The sequence below is a fragment of the Salvelinus fontinalis genome, chromosome 6 (genome assembly GCF_029448725.1).
Source record: "Salvelinus fontinalis isolate EN_2023a chromosome 6, ASM2944872v1, whole genome shotgun sequence".
NCBI classification, from domain to species: Eukaryota; Metazoa; Chordata; class Actinopteri; order Salmoniformes; family Salmonidae; genus Salvelinus; species Salvelinus fontinalis.
Window position 1 is genome coordinate 79543359 of NC_074670.1, and position 13650 is coordinate 79557008.

A 13650-nucleotide genomic window follows, 5' to 3' on the forward strand; every position below is an offset into this window, starting at 1 on the left:
TAGCTGTGCGGTTTTAGTGCCAGCATCTGTCTGTGGTGGTATGTAGACAGTTGCGAAAAATACATATGAACACTCTCTAGGTAAATAGTGTGGTCTACAGCTTATTGTGAGCTACTCTACCTCAGGCGAACAAAACCTTGAGACTTCCTTAGATATCTTGCACCAGCTGTTGTTTACAAATATGCATTGGCCCCCGCCCCGTGTCTTACCAGAAGCTGCTGTTCTATCCAGCCAGCTGTATGTTATTCAGTACGTATGTTGTTCAGCCAACACTCTGTGAAACATAAGATATTACCGTTTTTAAAATATCTTGTTGGTAGGATATACGTGCTTTCATTTCGTCCTATTTATTTTCCAGCGATTGAACATTAGCTAGCAATACGGAGGGAAAAGGCAGATTAGCCATTCATCGCATGATCCTCACAAGGCACCCCCTGATCTCTTTTTGACAAATCTATTTTTCCTTCTCCAGCGAATGACGGGGATGAGGGCCTGTTCGGGTGTTTGAGTATATCCTTCCCGTCCGACTCATTAAAGAAAATCTCTTCGTCCAGTCCAAGGTGAGTAATCACCCAAGATGATTAGGGACTGTACTTACTGTTTCATAGCATATAAAACACATTTGCAAAGCAGAGACATTACCACGAAACTGCATATTACTATAATGTTGTTACATTGTTATAACTGAGGTATAGAGTATGAGCAACTTTAAGAGCAACTTTATGCCTAGTGTTTCCCATAGGGAATTGGAGCCAGGCTAGGCTAGTGCAGTGCCCACTCGTTCTCAGGTGGTTATTGGAGGCAGGCTAGGCTAGTGCAGTGCCCACTCGTTCTCAGGCAGTTATTGGAGGCAGGCTAGGCTAGTGCAGTGCCCCCTCGTTCTCAGGCAGTTATTGGAGCCAGGCTAGGCTAGTGCAGTGCCCACTTGTTCTCAGGCAGTTATTGGAGCTAGGCTAGGCTAGTGCAGTGCCCACTCGTTCTCAGGCAGTTATTGGAGGCAGGCTAGGCTAGTGCAGTGCCCACTCGTTCTCAGGCAGTTATTGGAGGCAGGCTAGGCTAGTGCAGTGCCCCCTCGTTCTCAGGCAGTTATTGGAGCCAGGCTAGGCTAGTGCAGTGCCCACTTGTTCTCAGGCAGTTATTGGAGCTAGGCTAGGCTAGTGCAGTGCCCACTCGTTCTCAGGCAGTTATTGGAGCCAGGCTAGGTTAGTGCAGTGCCCACTCGTTCTCAGGCAGTTATTGGAGCTAGGCTAGGTTAGTGCAGTGCCCCCTCATTCTCAGGCAATTATTTGAGCCAGGCTAGGCTAGTGCAGTGCCCACTCGTTCTCAGGCAGTTATTGGAGCCAGGCTAGGCTAGTGCAGTGCCCCCTAGTTCTCAGGCAGTTATTGGAGCCAGGCTAGGTTAGTGCAGTGCCCCCTCGTTCTCAGGCAGTTATTGGAGCCAGGCTAGGTTAGTGCAGTGCCCACTCGTTCTCAGGCAGTTATTGGAGCTAGGCTAGGCTAGTGCAGTGCCCACTCGTTCTCAGGCAGTTATTGGAGCCAGGCTAGGCTAGTGCAGTGCCCACTCGTTCTCAGGCAGTTATTGGAGCCAGGCTAGGTTAGTGCAGTGCCCCGTCGTTCTCAGGCAGTTTTTGGAGCCATGCTAGGCTAGTGCATCGCCCCCTTGTTCTCAGGCAATTATTTGAGCCAGGCTAGGCTAGTGCAGTGCCCACTCGTTCTCAGGCAGTTATTGGAGCCAGGCTAGGCTAGTGCAGTGCCCCCTAGTTCTCAGGCAGTTATTGGAGCCAGGCTAGGTTAGTGCAGTGCCCCCTCGTTCTCAGGCAGTTATTGGAGCCAGGCTAGGTTAGTGCAGTGCCCACTCGTTCTCAGGCAGTTATTGGAGCTAGGCTAGGCTAGTGCAGTGCCCACTCGTTCTCAGGCAGTTATTGGAGCCAGGCTAGGCTAGTGCAGTGCCCACTCGTTCTCAGGCAGTTATTGGAGCCAGGCTAGGCAAGTGCAGTGCCCCCTCGTTCTCAGGCAGTTTTTGGAGCCATGCTAGGCTAGTGCAGCGCCCCCTTGTTCTCAGGCAGTTATTAGAACCAGGCTAGGCTAGTGCAGTGCCCCCTCGTTCTCAGGCTGTTTATGGAGCCAGGCTAGGCTAGTGCAGTGCCCACTCGTTCTCAGGCAGTTATTGGAGCCAGGCTAGGCTAGTGCAGTGCCCACTCGTTCTCAGGTGGTTATTGGAGCCAGGCTAGGCTAGTGCAGTGCCCACTCGTTCTCAGGCAGTTATTGGAGCCAGGCTAGGCTAGTGCAGTGCCCCTTCGTTCTCAGACGGTTACCAAATCACTAAAGTCAAATTAAATTGTATTTGTCACACGCACCGAATAGAACAGGCGTAGACCTTACAGTGAAATGCTGACTTACAAACCCTTAACTAACAATGCAGTTTAAAAGAAAAATAAGTTTTAGGTAAGAAATAAATAAGTAAGAATTAAAACATAAAAATAATTAAAGAGCTGCAGTAAATAACAACAGCTGGGCTATGTAGAGGGGGTACCGGTACAGAGTCAATGTGGGGGAGCCAGGCTAGGTTAGTGCAGTGCCCCCTCATTCTCAGGCAGTTATTTGAGCCAGGCTAGGTTAGTGCAGTGCCCCCTCATTCTCAGGCAGTTATTGGAGCCAGGCTAGGTTAGTGCAGTGCCCCCTCATTCTCAGGCAGTTATTGGAGCTAGGCTAGGTTAGTGCAGTGCCCCCTCGTTATCAGGCAGTTATTGGAGCCAGGCTAGGTTAGTGCAGTGCCTCCTCGTTCTCAGGCAGTTATTGGAGCCAGGCTAGGTTAGTGCAGTGCCCCCTCATTCTCAGGCAGTTATTGGAGCCAGGCTAGGTTAGTGCAGTGCCCCCTCGTTCTCAGGAGGTTATTGGAGCCAGGCTAGGTTAGTGCAGTGCCCCCTCGTTCTCAGGCAGTTATTGGAGCCAGGCTAGGCTAGTGCAGTGCCCCCTCGTTCTCAGGCAGTTATTGGAGCCAGGCTAGGTTAGTGCAGTGCCCCCTCGTTCTCAGGCAGTTATTGGAGCCAGGGTAGGTTAGTGCAGTGCCCCCTCGTTCTCAGGCAGTTATTGGAGCCAGGCTAGGTTAGTGCAGTGCCCCCTCGTTCTCAGGCAGTTATTGGAGCCAGGCTAGGCTAGTGCAGTGCCCCCTCGTTCTCAGGCAGTTATTGGAGCCAGGCTACAGCAGAGCCGATGCATCTTGTGGTGTTTGTAGTGGTCAACACTAGACTCGACATCCAGCTAAAAGTCAATGCAGGGAGCTCCTCTTTGCAGTGGAGCTTTAAGAGGATTGGAGAGGATGGGATCTGTAATATGTATTGTAGGCTCCTCCTCTCACAGTGATGTCAGTCGGAGGCAGAGAGGTGGGCAGTACTAAGGGACCGGGTTCATGCAATACTACTGAGACAACTAGGCACAGCTTAGCACACAGATACAGCATAACGTCTATTTCAGCCCCGCTGTAAGTGATACCGCACTAAGGAACACTTTCATCAAACTCCGTTGGGGGACAGAACACCACCCAGGCTACAGCCCATTTACGTGTTATTTTTTTGTTTCTGAATAATAACCTTTACAAAAAATAAACAGTGCCGACAGAGCTGAAGTTTTCAGTAATCGTACCAAACTGTTTCATTTTTGTGCGCTCTTGGATGGAAGTTTATGCGCTTGTTAAAACGCTGTTACACATGCTCAATGAAACGGTCTTCCATACAAGCGATTTGCACCATTTGTTGCAAGAGAGAGCATTTTAAAACACACGCAGGCTAGGGCTATTTCATGTAAATCAAGCGACTTGGACCATCAGCATCTCTCCTGCCGCCCGCGATTGAACCACAGTTAACCCAAGATATCTGAAGAGGAATTACATAGGCTCTTTGAGTTACAAAAATATTCTGCAATCAATGCTTTTGCCTCCCGCATGCGGACCATAGACTTTTTTAGGACATGGATCATTTGCTGTAGTGGATAACCCTATTGATGTGTGTTTTGTTTGATTCACGCTACCGAAGAGGATCTTTTTTTCTCCACTTTTCCACTTCAGTGTAATTCTATGGCACTTCTTCTTCTAAAGCACTGATGTCGCTACGTGACGGGAATTGCGATTGATTTTCCATATTCTCTTTCAAGGGATAGAAGGTAAACATTACTATCATCACTAGTGTCAAGTAAAGACAGGTAACATAATTCATTTCTAATATTAGCTTATTTAATTCTGAATACAATCCTACAAGTTTTCACGGTATCATGTCATATGGAAATAATAGGTACATTTAAAAGGAAATTATTCAACCTATTTAAAGGAAAATAATTTTATGATGATGGTCAAATATAGGAATCCAAATTGACCATCAATTTACGCAAACTGTAGCCTATATGGCTACGGACCGGATGCCACATCGCAGTTGATTCGCGTCGCTCAATAACAGGGTTGCATGCATGGCACCATAAAATGTTATCAAACAACTTATAGATAAAATCACAATAATCACATTCAGCTTTAAAACGAGACACCGATTGAGTCATTGTTTTTACGCATCGGATTTGGACAGTCACAAAATCTATCGTGCAACAAAAAAAAAACATTCATCTCGTTATAGTAAAGGTCTTTATTGTTATGATCACGACACGTTTCAAAACATTTATACTGTATTTTCTTCAAACAGCCTATAGGGTATTATTGAATAGACTATTCAACCATTGCTGTCGCATAACAATTATTGTCGGTCATGAGTTATTCAATCTGTGCGTGCTCAACATTGGTATACTTTTTTCAAATTCCTGTGTAAGTAGGCTATGTAAACTAGGCTACTGCATACTTTTCGGAAGGTGAGTTTTTGACTGCACGTTTAATGAGCGGGTTAGCAGAGCGGTCACTAGCTGGCACAGCCACAAAGTCATACAAAAATCTGATTTTTCCACCTAATCTTAACCACACTGCTAACCCTAATGACGGTTAATGAGTATCATAATTAAAGCGGACCTCCCTGGTCAGATTGCATTATGGATAATGCACACAGCGACTGGAATGCAGCGTTTACCCTGTCAACTTCAGGGGCATTATCCCCTTTTACAAAAGCATTGTCAGTAGGTCCATTATTTGATATATACGGACTGATTAGTGCTCTTGAGGAACACATATGCTGTACAGTAAACACAGTACCCACACGCTCCATGCTCGAAAAGGACATGCACTAGGTTATCCATGCTTCTTTTATTGAGGGGATTCACATGGGCAACATAGTCACTACCATATAGCCTTTACATTTGACATAGCAGGCGATGTCATACTGTTATTGTAGAGGACGATAAGTATTATTATATAAACTAACCATAGGCCTATTCCTTGTTTGAGCAAATGGAGGCTATTCCCATTTTATTCACAGCATGTTATCCAAGAATGATTGCTTAATGATTTTTCTGACTTAGATGACATGTCTGAATTTACTCTTAGAAAGACGTGTTGAGTCTTCTAAGCTTTTCTGATAATTTATATGGTGTAGGCAGTGTAGGCTAACAAAGATTGATAAAGCTTTAGTTAGATCTACACCTTAGTGATCATAACACGTCTACAGTCTCTTAGTTTTGCATTCATTCAAATGTACACCAGTGCGCTTAGTTGTCCTGTCCTTAGTTGTGATAATTAACCATTGCTTAGTTGAATGATAAACTATTCTTCAATGGTAGTTAAGTGTGACATCTGAGTGTTCTACTTGGACGTGCAATTTTGACTGTAACTGGTGTCGCCTCTTACAAGTCCACCAATTCATAACTTGCTGGTTTTATATTGGTTCGTGGTTTTGTAGCTGGTGAAGCTATATCAACAGTGTCCAAAACAATATCTGAGACTCCAGTTGCCAGCTTCAAAATGTGGTTGTGAATGGTCCTCCTTCTTCCTCTTATTGTATTTATTATATGATATTATTATGATATTTTTTATTATTTTATTATTTTCATATATTATATTATTATTTTCATATATATTATAGTATTATTATCATATATATTACATTATATTATTTTTATCAAATATAATATATCATATTATTTTTTATCATATTTATTATATTATAGTATTATTATCATATGTACTATATTATTATTGCCATATATAATATACTATATTATTGTTATCGTATATATTTTATTATATTATTATTATCATACGTACTACATCATATTATTATTATATATTATATTATATTGTCATATATATTATATTATATTATTAGTATAATATATATTATATTATTATTATCATATATATTATATCATATTATTATCATATATATAAAATTATATTATATATATATTTTTATATGACTATTATTATTATTAGTATTATCATTATTATTATTATTATTATTATTAATAATCCTGCTACCAGTCACTTTCTCTAATACCCTCCTATATCTACATACATACCTGAAATACTCCAGTATCCCTGCACATTGTACATGTGGTATTGACACTGTGCTTGTCTCTATTATATGTTTCATTTGTTTTAGTTATGCTATTTTGATATTGATTACTGCGCTGTTGAGTCGAGCGTGCAAGTTAGGCATTTCACTGTACTTGTGCATGTGACAAATACAACTTTAACTATAATTGTATTTGAATTTAAATCACGTCTATATTTCTTCAGTAGCCTAACTTCCACAATGATTTAGAACGATAAACATAATTTGCACAGTACATAATGTCTGTCTCATAGGGCATGGCCACCATCAAACACAAACACAATCATGGGTATCAATGATGTGTATTTTATTGTGAACAGTATAGTCGTCATCAACTCGTTGGCTAACACACCAAACACGTCTCATTTGTAAGTCGCTCTGGATAAGAGCGTCTGCTAAATGACTTAAATGTAAATGTAAATTTAATCTTGCTGCGCTAAACTACTTTTTTTTCTCTCCAAATGCATAGATGTTAAAAAACGGGTTACCAAGCCAATGGTTTCTCAAGAATGATTGCTATTCCCTTTCCTAGAAAAATGACAATAATATACTGAACTAATAGTATTCACTACTCTCCATAGCTACCAAACAAACTTGTGTTTGTGACAAATACACATTTATTTGAAGGGTTGTTTGATTATCCAATCAAAAGTTTGAATAAAGCAAATGTTATCAAAAAAATAAAAATTTTCCTCTTTTAGCATTAGATGTTCAAATGATCCTGATCTTTATATTGGCGCTGGTAGTCAATGTGTAATTAACTAACATGTCTCTTCACTGCCCTCTAGAGGTAGTGTTATCATATGAACTGACGTGATGTAAAGGATTTTCATGCCAATTTTTTGTGATGTTATCACCTCTGTGTTGGTCATTCTTAGTGATGTATCTATGGAATATCTTGACGTTTTCTTTCTCATATTAAAAACAGAAATTATTTTGATTATTATCTCATCGTGTTGACATTTCTATCCAGAAAATAATGCAACTGCACAAAAGCTAAATAATATTCTCATAACTTTGAAATGTTTGATTTATTTTACCTCGGGACTGATATATGATTGATGCATTTACTGTACATTGGGACTAAATTAGATTTTAACAAATTTGACAAAAGAATTAAGACATATTGACAATGTATTCGTCTTATCTGAGCTAAAATGTCAAAAAGACAATACGATTTAGCATTTTTTTTTTAAATGGCTCATTTTTATCAGCACGAATCTCCTCTGCCCTAGCTCTGAAGACCACAGTCGTTACTCAGTGATGACAAATCTACCATTATTCCTCTTGTGACAACCAGATAAGGAAACTTCTAGGCTGTAGATCTTTTAAAGGGAGACTGAATAGATCTTGACAATAAACCTGTCTGTCTGCCAGTCTGTCGAAGATCCATGGAACCAAGAGAGATAGAGACTGGGGTTACCAAGATTGTGTCGCTTTGCAAGTCCAGCTTGCAAGGCTTATAAGAAATATCTCTTCATGTATATCCATGGACACCCAAATCACAGTTTTGGGGATAGAGAAGTTTGTTGCCGCTCCTCCATTTCTGGAGTGACTCCATCAATCTTCCGTTTAAGATGCCAGATAAATACATTCTTTGGAAAGGTGAAGGTGTTTCCCCCCCTCTCTCTCCTCTGCCACAGCTCAGTCTGATAATACTACCCTGCCCGACTGGCCTGTCCATCATATTGTCATGTAAAGTAATCCAGGAGCTGTCTGCTACCAGCCTCCCCCATTTCAGCTCTGTCTCCAGAGAGAGGAGAGAAGCAGAGTTGTCTTGCCTAGGGCTCAAAATAGCTCTTTCTGGAGCCTAGTGAAATGTTAGCATGGAAAGATGTTCTGCTTGATTGACATTTAAACTTTATTTTTCATTATTCATTCATTCATTATTTTCCCAATTCTTCGTTGTCAAACTGTTCTTTTTTGAAACTGTAAAAGTTGTAGCTCTTTGCTCGATCCCATTAGATCCAATGTATAGTTTTGAAGATGGTGTAATTTGGTGAAAGAGCTGAGCATATCATGGCTAAATGATCCCTTCTTTCCCTCTATGAAAGGTGAAAACATCAAAGACAAGCAAATCACATCCCCCATGCAGTGTTTTCATTTATGTGACTGTGTTTTTATACACGTATCTGTGCTGCTGAGAGGAACCTTCACATAGATGGCTGTCATGTAGATACCGTCAGCAATGTTTTTCTAACCCAACAGGCTTATAATGAGTCTAACCCTATATTGAGTCTAACCCTATAATGAGTCTAACCCCAACCCTATAATGAGTCTAACCCTAACCCTATAATGAGTCTAACCCTATAATGAGTCTAACCCCAACCCTATAATGAGTCTAACCCTATAATGAGTCTATCCCTATAATGAGTCTAACCCTATAATGAGTCTAACACTGTAATGATTCTAATACCAACCCTATAATGAGTCTAACCCTAACCCTATAATAAGTCTATCCCTATAATGAGTCTAACCCTAACCCTATAATGAGTCTAATCCTATAATGAGTCTAACCCTAACCCTATAATGAGTCTAACCCTAACCCTATAATGAGTCTAACCTTAACCCTATAATGAGTCTAACCCTAACCCTATAATGAGTCTAACCCTATAATGAGTCTAACCTTAACCCTATAATGAGTCTAACCCTAACCCTATAATGAGTCTAACCCTATAATGAGTCTAACCCTATAATGAGTCTAACCCTATAATGAGTCTAACCCTAACCCTATAATGAGTCTAACCCTATAATGAGTCTAACCTTAACCCTATAATGAGTCTAACCCTAACCCTATAATGAGTCTAACCCTATAATGAGTCTAACCCCAACCCTATAATGAGTCTAACCCCAACTCTATAATGACTCTAACCCTATAATGAGTCTAACCCTATAATGAGTCTATCCCTATAATGAGTCTAACCCTATAATGAGTCTAACACTGTAATGATTCTAATACCAACCCTATAATGAGTCTAACCCTAACCCTATAATAAGTCTATCCCTATAATGAGTCTAACCCTAACCCTATAATGAGTCTAATCCTATAATGAGTCTAACCCTAACCCTATAATGAGTCTAACCCTAACCCTATAATGAGTCTAACCTTAACCCTATAATGAGTCTAACCTTATAATGAGTATATCCCTATAATGAGTCTAACCCTATAATGAGTCTAACCCTAACCCTATAATGAGTCTAACCTTATAATGATTTTAACCCTATAAGGATTCTAACCCTATAATGAGTCTCACCTGAGTTCTTCTTTATGACAATGATAGAAAGACAGTCAGATAAGAATATAGGATAGAACAATAGAACACCTTGCCTCTCTGGCTGATTCCAAATGAGTTTGATTAAATCCTTCAAATATTGTAGTAATTGTTTTACTTTAGGGATGCTGTTATGGCAGTTAGATGGCACCACCATCTCAATGTAAAATATCCCATATTGTAAAGTTTTCATACGGTAGTCATAGATGAATTCTCAAGACAGTGTACTAGCTATGTACTGTAGATAGAAAATGCACAGTTCCTCAGAACGCTTCTCAACACAGCTGTGCATAATCTCTGTGATGGATATTAAATAACGGAGCTGGGAGGGGAAATGAAAGGCAGATTGATACTCTCTTTATTACCTCCTAACCAATGTGTTGTGGGAGTCTACATCTCCTATAAGGCTTATGGTAAACGCTCAGAGATCAGATGGATAGGCCTGGAATGCAGCGAGACGTAAATAACAAATTCATATGTTAGTGATTGGATGTAAGTTGTTGGAATGATGTAAAAAAAAAAAAAGCGAAGCGAAGCGTTATTGAAGACATCCATGTTTAACCCCAGTGTATTACACCTGTGGTGTCATGTATTATTTATTTGAAGATGTCTTCCAAGGTTTGACATTAAAAAGGGGTCATGAATTCTCCTATTTTATATCACCTTTATTTTGAAGTCATACTGAGACTAGGATCTGTTTTACAGATGAGCCCTGCATGAATACGCCAAACACATACAATACACAACATTACAAAACATATTAAGAAAAACTGACATATTTATCAACATAGAGGTCTCCGATCATGACTCTGTAAGTTGTTTCACATAAAGGGCGCAAAAAAACTAAAATACGCTTTACCCAACTCTGTGGAAACCGAAGGGTCATCCAGTGTTATTCAAGCCTGAGACTGTGTTAGGCAATTTGTAAGTCTAAATTGATAGATACATAGGAAGTTTCTGCATCAGTGCTTTGTAGATCAACACAAGACAATGCTGCTCTCTCCTTACATATAAAGAGGCCCAACCGACTTTTTGACACAAAACACAATGGTGAGTTCAAAAAACATCACCAGTAATAAACCTAAGGCAACAATGGTGAGTTCTAGAATCATCACTAGTAATACACCTAAGGGCACAATGGTGAGTTCTAGAACCATCAACAGTAACAAACCTAATGGCCAAATGGTGAGTTCTAGAATTATCACCAGTAATAAACCTAAGGGAACAATGGTGAGTTCTATAACCATCACCAGTAATAAACCTAAGGGCACAATGGTGAGTTCTAGAATCATCACCAGTAATAAACCTAAGAGAACAATGGTGAGTTCTAGAACCATCACCAGTAATAAAACTAAGAGAACAATGGTGAGTTCTATAACCATCACCAGTAATAAACCTAAGGGCACAATGGTGAGTTCTAGAACCATCACCAGTAAAAAACCTAAGGACACAATGGTGAGTTCTAGAATCATCACTAGTAATACACCTAAGGGCACAATGGTGAGTTCTAGAACCATCAACAGTAACAAACCTAATGGCCCAATGGGGAGTTCTATAACCATCACCAGTAACAAACCTAATGGCTCAATGGTGAGTTCTAGAATCATCACCAGTAATAAGCCTAAGGGAACAATAATGAGTTCTAGAACCATCACCAGTAACAAACCTAAGGGCACAATGGTGAGTTCTAGAATCATCACCAGTAATAAACCTAAGAGAACAATGGTGAGTTCTAGAACCATCACCAGTAATAAAACTAAGAGAACAATGGTGAGTTCTATAACCATCACCAGTAATAAACCTAAGGGCACAATGGTGAGTTCTAGAACCATCACCAGTAAAAAACCTAAGGACACAATGGTGAGTTCTAGAATCATCACTAGTAATACACCTAAGGGCACAATGGTGAGTTCTAGAACCATCACCAGTAACAAACCTAATGGCCCAATGGGGAGTTCTATAACCATCACCAGTAATAAACCTAAGGGCTCAATGGTGAGTTCTAGAATCATCACCAGTAATAAGCCTAAGGGAACAATAATGAGTTCTAGAACCATCACCAGTAACAAACCTAAGGGCACAATGGTGAGTTCTAGAACCATCCCTAGTAACAAACCTAAGGGCACAATGGTGAGTTCTAGAATCATCACCAGTAACAAACCTAAGGTCACAATAGAAAACATAATCTAGTGGTTTAAGTGTAGATGCTACTGCATGCATATAGATAATATCCCCTGAATCTAAAATAGACATAAAAGTGTCTTGGACAATTTACTTCCTATTAACCAAAGTCAGACGTGCTTTGTTTCTGTAAAAGAAACCAACCTTGAACTTTAACTTCTTCACCAGCTCAGTGACATGTTTTTTAAATGACAGTTTGTCATCAAGGAAGATACCAATATATTTCTAGGAAGGAACTCGCTCAATGTGTGTACTGTTCGAACTAGTCATTACAAATGCATTTAAATCTGGGTTATGGGACCTAGAAAAAAAGTATTCATGTTGTTTTGTTTACATTTAGCACTAGCTTTAGATCCAACAATGACCTCTGCAGTGCTATAAAAATCAAATTTCAAATGTGAAAAGTCTAGGCCCACCGATGGAGCAATTGAATACAACCCTGTATCTTCTGCATACAAATTTATATAAAACATTTTTTTTACAGCATTATCAATGTTATTTATTTAGATTGTAAACAGTAGTGGGCAGAGGATCGAACCTTGGGGCACCCCTTTATGTAACTCAAGGAACTCCTATTTGACCCTATCTACCTTGATGTCCTGAGTTCTGTCATTGAGATAATTATGAAACCGTTGATATACATCTTTACCCAACCCTATGGAGGACAGCTTATTAATCAGAATAACATGGTCTACAGTATCAGATGCTTTTGACAAGGCTACAAACATGGCAGTACAATTCATTCTATCATCTAAGGCATTTGCAATATAATTTACAACAATCATGGTAGCTGTAGTGGTCCTAAGTTTAGGTCTGAATCCAGATTGATTCATATTAAGAACACCATTTACAGATAGATAGTAACATAGCTGTTTGTTGACCAATGATAATAGTATTTTTGCAAGACAAGGGCTCCTGTAAATGGGTCAACAATGATTAAGATCATGACTATCCCTTATGGAGTGGTAGAAAACTTTCCACAATTTTGGAATATTTCTTGATACTAAAGTTACATAAAAAAATGTGTCTTACTGAGCCAGCAATGAGGGGCGCTACATACCTAAGCAGAGATGGGTCCTCATGACAAATCTTAAAATGCATCACAACTGCATGATAATGCATTAATTAAACTACCTTTAAGTCTCCGTTGGTCCAGGTTTCCTTTTGTAAAAGAGCCCTGAAATTAAATTTAAAAAAGTATAGTGTTACCGTAACTTCTAATCCAAATAACCTGAAATGTGTTCTTGCTATAAGAAGCAGAGCAACTGCTATCATATCTCCATGCTCCCTTTTTGGATGGCCTAGTTTGGTTTTGGCAATAGGGACCTTTGCCCTCCAGGCAGGTTTTAGCACACAAAGCCCATGATAGAATTGTGGAATGATCTACCAAGTAAACTGGCATCAAATAAGAAAACACTGATTTATGAATGCTGTCAGATGGTGTTGAAAACCATAGGGGGTTTTTCTTTTTAGTATTGTCTATTTACTCATTTACCATGGGCTTAATGATAGAGAGAGAGAGATATCAGACAGACCACTTCTTTTCCATCTAATAACAATACATGTAGCATGTTAGAGAAAACTATTAACTCATGTTAATGATTTCAATTTGTGATTATATTCTATGATAATATAATTATATCCTAATGTGAGACATGGTGGCTTTCGTAATGCGTCACTTAATTATTATGCAGAACATGGTGTTTTCTTATGGCAGG

The 13650-nt window shown here is 39.7% G+C and overlaps 1 protein-coding gene across 2 annotated transcripts in view; it reads left to right on the plus strand.

Moving 5' to 3' along the window:
• The first annotated feature begins 3402 nt into the window (after window positions 1-3402).
• LOC129858511 (protocadherin-11 X-linked-like) overlaps window positions 3403-13650 on the plus strand; it is a 285587-nt gene continuing 275339 nt past the window's right edge. Inside the window, exon 1 of one of the 2 annotated variants that reach the window (XM_055927801.1) lies at window positions 3403-4158. The gene's annotated coding sequence lies outside the window, so the exon portion shown is untranslated. The remainder of the gene's footprint in view (window positions 4159-13650) is intronic. The other variant, XM_055927802.1, reaches the window with a different exon arrangement.